Source organism: Polypterus senegalus, chromosome 11 (genome assembly GCF_016835505.1).
Source record: "Polypterus senegalus isolate Bchr_013 chromosome 11, ASM1683550v1, whole genome shotgun sequence".
In the NCBI taxonomy this organism is placed as follows: Eukaryota; Metazoa; Chordata; class Cladistia; order Polypteriformes; family Polypteridae; genus Polypterus; species Polypterus senegalus.
The window spans coordinates 23,474,836-23,480,835 of record NC_053164.1 but is presented as its reverse complement, the minus strand read 5'-3'; positions in this window follow the sequence as shown (position 1 = coordinate 23,480,835).

Below are 6,000 nucleotides of genomic sequence, written 5' to 3'. Positions count from 1 at the left end.
CGTCAGGCGGGAGGTTGCCCAACCAGCCACTGAAGGTCTACAGCACCCTGATTGCATATAAGTTTGAGGTTGACTAGCATAGTGCATATATGGTTGTTTCAGGATGGCAACCAGATTGGATTAGAAGCTCTTTCTCATACACAAGATGATTGTGATTTATAAAGGTAACTTGCATGAAAATGTGTGTACATCAGGGTTTATGAATTAGACTCTTTTTTTGGTGTATGCATTTTCCTTTTTTTGTGTACATGCTCAAATCCATGCAATGTTTTAAAAAATGAGACCCCAGGTCTTTCCACTTTTCATCAGACAGGTAGGTTAAGTGATTTTCTCACACAAGGACATAATAGTTGCAATGTCACTGAACGCCTTAGCCACTTGGGTGCCATGCTGCCTCCGTTTGATGGCTAAAATAGTGAAAGTGTACCCCTTCAGCCCGACCCTTCATAAGAGTCAAAACTGCTTACATCATGGCCTTCTTTGCTCCGGTGTTACCCACTGGCCTCATTTTGGTGGACAGAACAACTGTCCGACACGAAGGGGTGTCAGGAGAGCCTGTTAAGTGATTAGGGAGCTAAAGCTTTCAGCTGCCATTCAGCAGCCTTGTCTGCTAATCCCTCATCTCATTGTGTAAAACAGACAATCGGTGCTGCGTCTGGAATTGGGTCACAATGTTCCTAACCTGATGAGAAGTTGTGGCCGTCCCTCCAACTTCACTCTGTCAGCATGGCAGAGGTGCCAACCAAGGATGTGTTAGGCTGGTAAAGCCATGGGTAAATGGGTATTTCAGAAGGGCTATGGAAACAGGTGACCCCTGTACACTGTAACCAGTAGGGGGCACCACTAACCTCCAAAACCTACAACAAATAATGCCCAACACAGTCACGGGTTCAAATAATTGATTTTTTTATTTAATCCTCTAGGCACCTTATATAACGGACACAGTCAATAATCATACAAAAACAATGAAAAATGTTAAAATGCTCTCCTTCTGCCTTCACTTGAGTGTCACTGCATTTATGCTGGACCCAGGAAGGCTTCTGGTGACCCAACATGATCTGTGGGGATCACTTCTGGGTTGTTTGGGAACCAGAGCAGTCTTCTCTCACCAATGGCCCCTTGGGACACCCAGAGGTCCTGACAGGGCTGCACTTCTGGACTCCATTTCCCATGAACCCTTGTAGGTGTCCAAGCTGGGACATCTCCACCAGACTACTATCACCTAACATATGAAAGATGAAACTGCTCAGTCCTCTGGCTTCTGCTTATCCGCTGGCATCTTCCATCTTTGCAAGAATTCATGCCATCATCCAAATGGGATGACCATCTGTCCTCCATGGCATTCACAATATGAGGAATGTTAGGGGTTCCTGAGATTTGGACATGTTCATGTAGTTCCTCCATGTAGAAGATAGTGGAGGCATCAATAAGGCAAGAATGGAGTCATCAACTGTAGTGAACAGAAATCAGGAGGGATCAGGGGATAACAGTAAAAGGACAGAATTGGCCATCTCCAGAGTGGCGAGGATCAATGAGATGAGACGTAAAGGACGAAGTCTTGCTGGTAGGACAGAAGAGTAACCAGAGATTTAGCTGGAAAGGACCAAGACAAAAGAGAAAGTCAGGTGTCAGAGAGCTGAGGAAGGCATGCGGCTCACTCAGGTAGTCCATGTACCTGAGCACTGATCAGCCAGTATCATGTCCGTGTTTCCAATGTCCTTCTCCTGTGAGCCCTCCCAGAGCCCTCCTCATTAATATCATGGTGGACGAGTGACATGTACATGACATTTAACTGGACAGAAGTCCTGGACCAATGAGTCCCTGTCCTAAACAATGCATCACCAGAAATCAGCCACTCTTAGTTAATGTTATGAAGAAAATTTAAAGTTTTTGACCTTACAGTTTTATTTTTTATATAATCTTCTGTACAACCATTTTGGAACTTCAATTTTGATCTTGTTTGGTTTATAAATTTACTAGCAAAATACCCGCGCTTCGCAGCGGAGAAGTAGTGTGTTAAAGAAGCAATGAAAAGAAAAGGAAACATTTTGAAAATAACGTAACCTGATTGTCAATGTAATTGTTTTGTCACTGTTGTGAGTGATGAGTGTTGTTGTCATATATATATATATATATTTACACACACACACATAAACATATATATATACATATCTACACATATATACACACACAGCTATTTCGTATCAGTGCAATACGCTGTTTGTTAAAACGGTTGACTCCCGCTCTTACGTGCAATAACAAATCAAATCATTCAGTTGTCTTTGCTCATATGTCATTTTAGAGCTGGACGCCTGGCATCTTTTTTGGCCACAAGTTTGTTTCTGTTTGGTGTGAGGTTCTGTGTTGTGGAGATTCTCAGGATGGATTGCAGGTGCTCATCAGTGAGGCGACTCCTGTGTGCTGTTTTGTTAGTCTTTATCACTGAGAAGAGCTTCTCACACAGATATGTGCTACCAAACATGCACAAGGTTCGAGCCGCATGTAGACGGACTTTTTTTGTTCTTCAAAGTCACCAAAGCGCCGTGCAAACTCAGTGCGCAATAACTCTAGCTTCGCAATAATTTGCAGCATCATAAGGTAGACTTGATTAACGCGTTAGTGTTCGGCAAGGCAGCTGAAGCGCTGCATTATGGGATCTGTAGTTTATTGTGTTACCAGTGCTTCATATACCCGAGCTTTAATAACAATAATACAGTATATAAAATGATCTCGCGGCCGGATATAATTACACGCCGGGCCGGATGTGGCCCGCGGGCCTTGAGTTTGACACATATGGACTAAATAGAACTTGAAAAGATATATTTTTTCAAATGTGATCGCGCAATTCAGATAGAGTTGACGCGCACTACAGCCTGCATGCCTCAATAGTCATCCTCCCCTCGCTCTTACTTTTTTACCGTTCATCTAATGAATACACTGAGTATGGCTTTACCAAAACAATCATTGATGGCGAATAAAGTATCCATTATTCGAGTATGTAGAGCGGGATATATATATACATATATATATATACCCGCGTATCGCAGCGAGAAGTAGTGTGTTAAAAAAGGTAGAAAAGAAAAGGGAACATTTTAAAAATAACGTAACATGACTGTCAATATACAGTATTTGTTTTGTGAGTGTTACTGAGTGTTGCTGTCATCAAGGATTTGATTATCATTATTTCTTTCAATCAGGTTCGTATTTGTAGGATGTGTTGTGTTCAAGTTACATTCCGTGTTTGTCAATCGTTGTAAAGATGACAGGTTTCATTCATCGATTCGTTTCTTACTGCATCAATAAACAGCTCGTCTTCTTCTTTATCTGAGACCTGACACACTGCATGCACGGGTTTTTTACACTGTCTTCCTTTAGCGGGACATTGACTTTTTCCACCGTGTGCTTTGTTTCCGCAGTAGCTGGATTTATGAATATGCTTATCAGACGCTTCATATTTTTTGCTGCCTTTTCAATTGTGTAATTCGGTTTTGTTCAGCTCTTTGGAACTGTTGCTTTTATCTGTGCACTGCGTCAGTTCACGTGAGCCACTCGGTGTACTTGCATCGAAGGTTCCCAGCTGTGCTGGTGCCATCTCGTGCTATGTCCATAGCTTTATTTAATGTTACCTTAGTCCTGGCACTTAAAACTTTCTCTCGCAGTTTCGCTGAGTTTGTGTCAAACACCACCCTGACCATCTCATCTTCCTCTCCATAAGCACAGTCCTTCACCCGTGAATATTTACCCGTGGCAGTTTGCTATTAGATTGCCGCTGACGGACGGCCTTATATGGGCAGGCACTAAATTACAAACGCCAGCGGCTGCCTGTCTATGAACTTAAAGTGTAGGTTTACATCGTGCTTTGTTTCTGAAGTAGCAGAACTCATGAATATGGTTGTATATGTCACTCGCTCGCTTCTTATTGTTTCGCTGCCTTCTCAATTATATAATGCATGTTTTCTTGAGCGCTTTTTTGAGGTCTTCCTGGTTTTCTATGTACTGCGTGATTACGTGGGAGGCGTGATGATGTCACACGAAACTCCGCCCCACGGCGTTGAAGCTCATCTCCATTACAGTAAATGGAGAAAAACTGCTTCCAGTTATGACCATTACGCGTAGAATTTCGATATAAAACCTGCCCAACTTTTGTAAGGAAGCTGTAAGGAATGAACCTGCCAAATTTCAGCCTTCCACCCACACGGGAAGTTGGAGAATTAGTGATGAGTCAGTGAGTGAGTCAGTGAGTGAGTCAGTGAGTGAGTCAGTGAGTGAGTGAGTGAGTGAGTGAGGGTTTGCCTTTTATTAGTATAGATTTATATTAGTTAAATTATTTTTGCATTGTTTCTGCCGCCATTTTGTGTAATGGATGCTTCCACATTGCTAAGGACTCGTAAAGGGAGGTTATGACCTGTTGTAGCGGTGCCACTGAGGATTGAAACTTCAACTCCCAGCAGTCCCTGCAGTGGCTCTGATTGGTTGTCTGCTGAGGGTGCAGGGGCTGCTGGGGACAAGGAGGCGGTGTGAGATTTAAAAGGAGGCCAGTGGTACAGAGAGAGAAAAGTGTTTTGTGTTTCGTGTCTGGAGTTGCCTGTTTGCTTGCCATCGCATTTTGCTACCTGTGGATTCTTGTTTTGTCATGGATTGTCTCCTGTTTTGGGTGTATGGACTGTCCGCTGTCTTCCTGCTGCATGTGGACTGTCTGAGGTTTTTTTGTTGACCAGCAAAGAAAAGAGCACTCCTGATCCCATTCACACGTCATCATCTCATCAGGAAATACCGGTAGGACTGACCTTTACATTCATATTGTGATCTTTGGCCGGCTTGTCATCCTGGCCAATACCCCCAGGCCGCCAGATTGAGCCCTCCCTGCAGTATGGAGGTGCCCCGAAGACCAGCAGGGAGTCATGGACTATGTAGTTTTTATACAAGACCCTGCTGGATACCACAGGGGCCGCAAGATGGAGCTGCAGGGAGGACCAAAGATTTATTTGTGCCCTATAACCCGGAAGTGAGTCAGAGGAAGAGTGATATGCTTCCGGGTTGAAGAAAAGGACTTTTGCCTGACCCGGAAGTGATACAAGATCACATGGACTGGGGATTGGGAATACTTCCGGGTCAGGGAATATAAAAGGATTTTGGGAGCTCCCAGGTGGCAAGCTGAGCAGGGTGGTAGGAGGGCAATGCGTCTGGGAGTCGGAGGATTGTTTATGGTATTAATTGTGATTGTTTATGAGTATAGTGGAAGAGAGGGTGCTTTGTGCACTGTGGTGATTTAATAAAGTTGATTATTGGACTTTTACCTGGTGTCTGGAGTCGTGGACAGGGGTTCAAGGGAGCGATACGGCCCCAATCTGTCACAATATACAGCGTGCTGATCTCTGGACTATCTGCCTCCATCATTTCACTTCATCAGTTGCCATTTTCATGGACTTCATCGTGTGTGGTTTATGTTAGTAATTTGTAGTTGCTTAATTTGTGTTTATTGTATAATCACCTGAAAGGAGCTGGTGTGGGATCGTTGTAGTTTGCCTATATTTTGTTTATTATTGTTTAATTCATTTTTTAATTTCTGTTATATTACTGGTTGCTTTTTTTGTCTCTGTGAGGGAGTGTGTGTGAGTCGGACCAAGGCTGGGTGCGTTCTTGGGATCCCCACCTAAAAAATAATCTTAGCTGGGTTTTAGTCCGCTACACTGTGCACAGTGCGATAGTTTAAAAGTCAGTGTGATGCTCTCCCTGGCATCTGAGATTGCAGATCACTTTTCTGACAGGTTACTTTACTTTTGTTTAATTTTTCCTGTTAAAAGAACTTTAGCTATGATTCCTGACTTTGATTTATTTTGATTACTTTACATCTCCAGGTTCATTTTCTATTTAAATCTGCCCTCTTCCATATACAGCAGAACACTTAAATGAAGCAACAACCCTAAGAAAATAAGAAATTTGACGAACGAGAGGAGACCATTCAGTCCATGAAGCCCGTTTGTTTGGCTAATAGCTAAG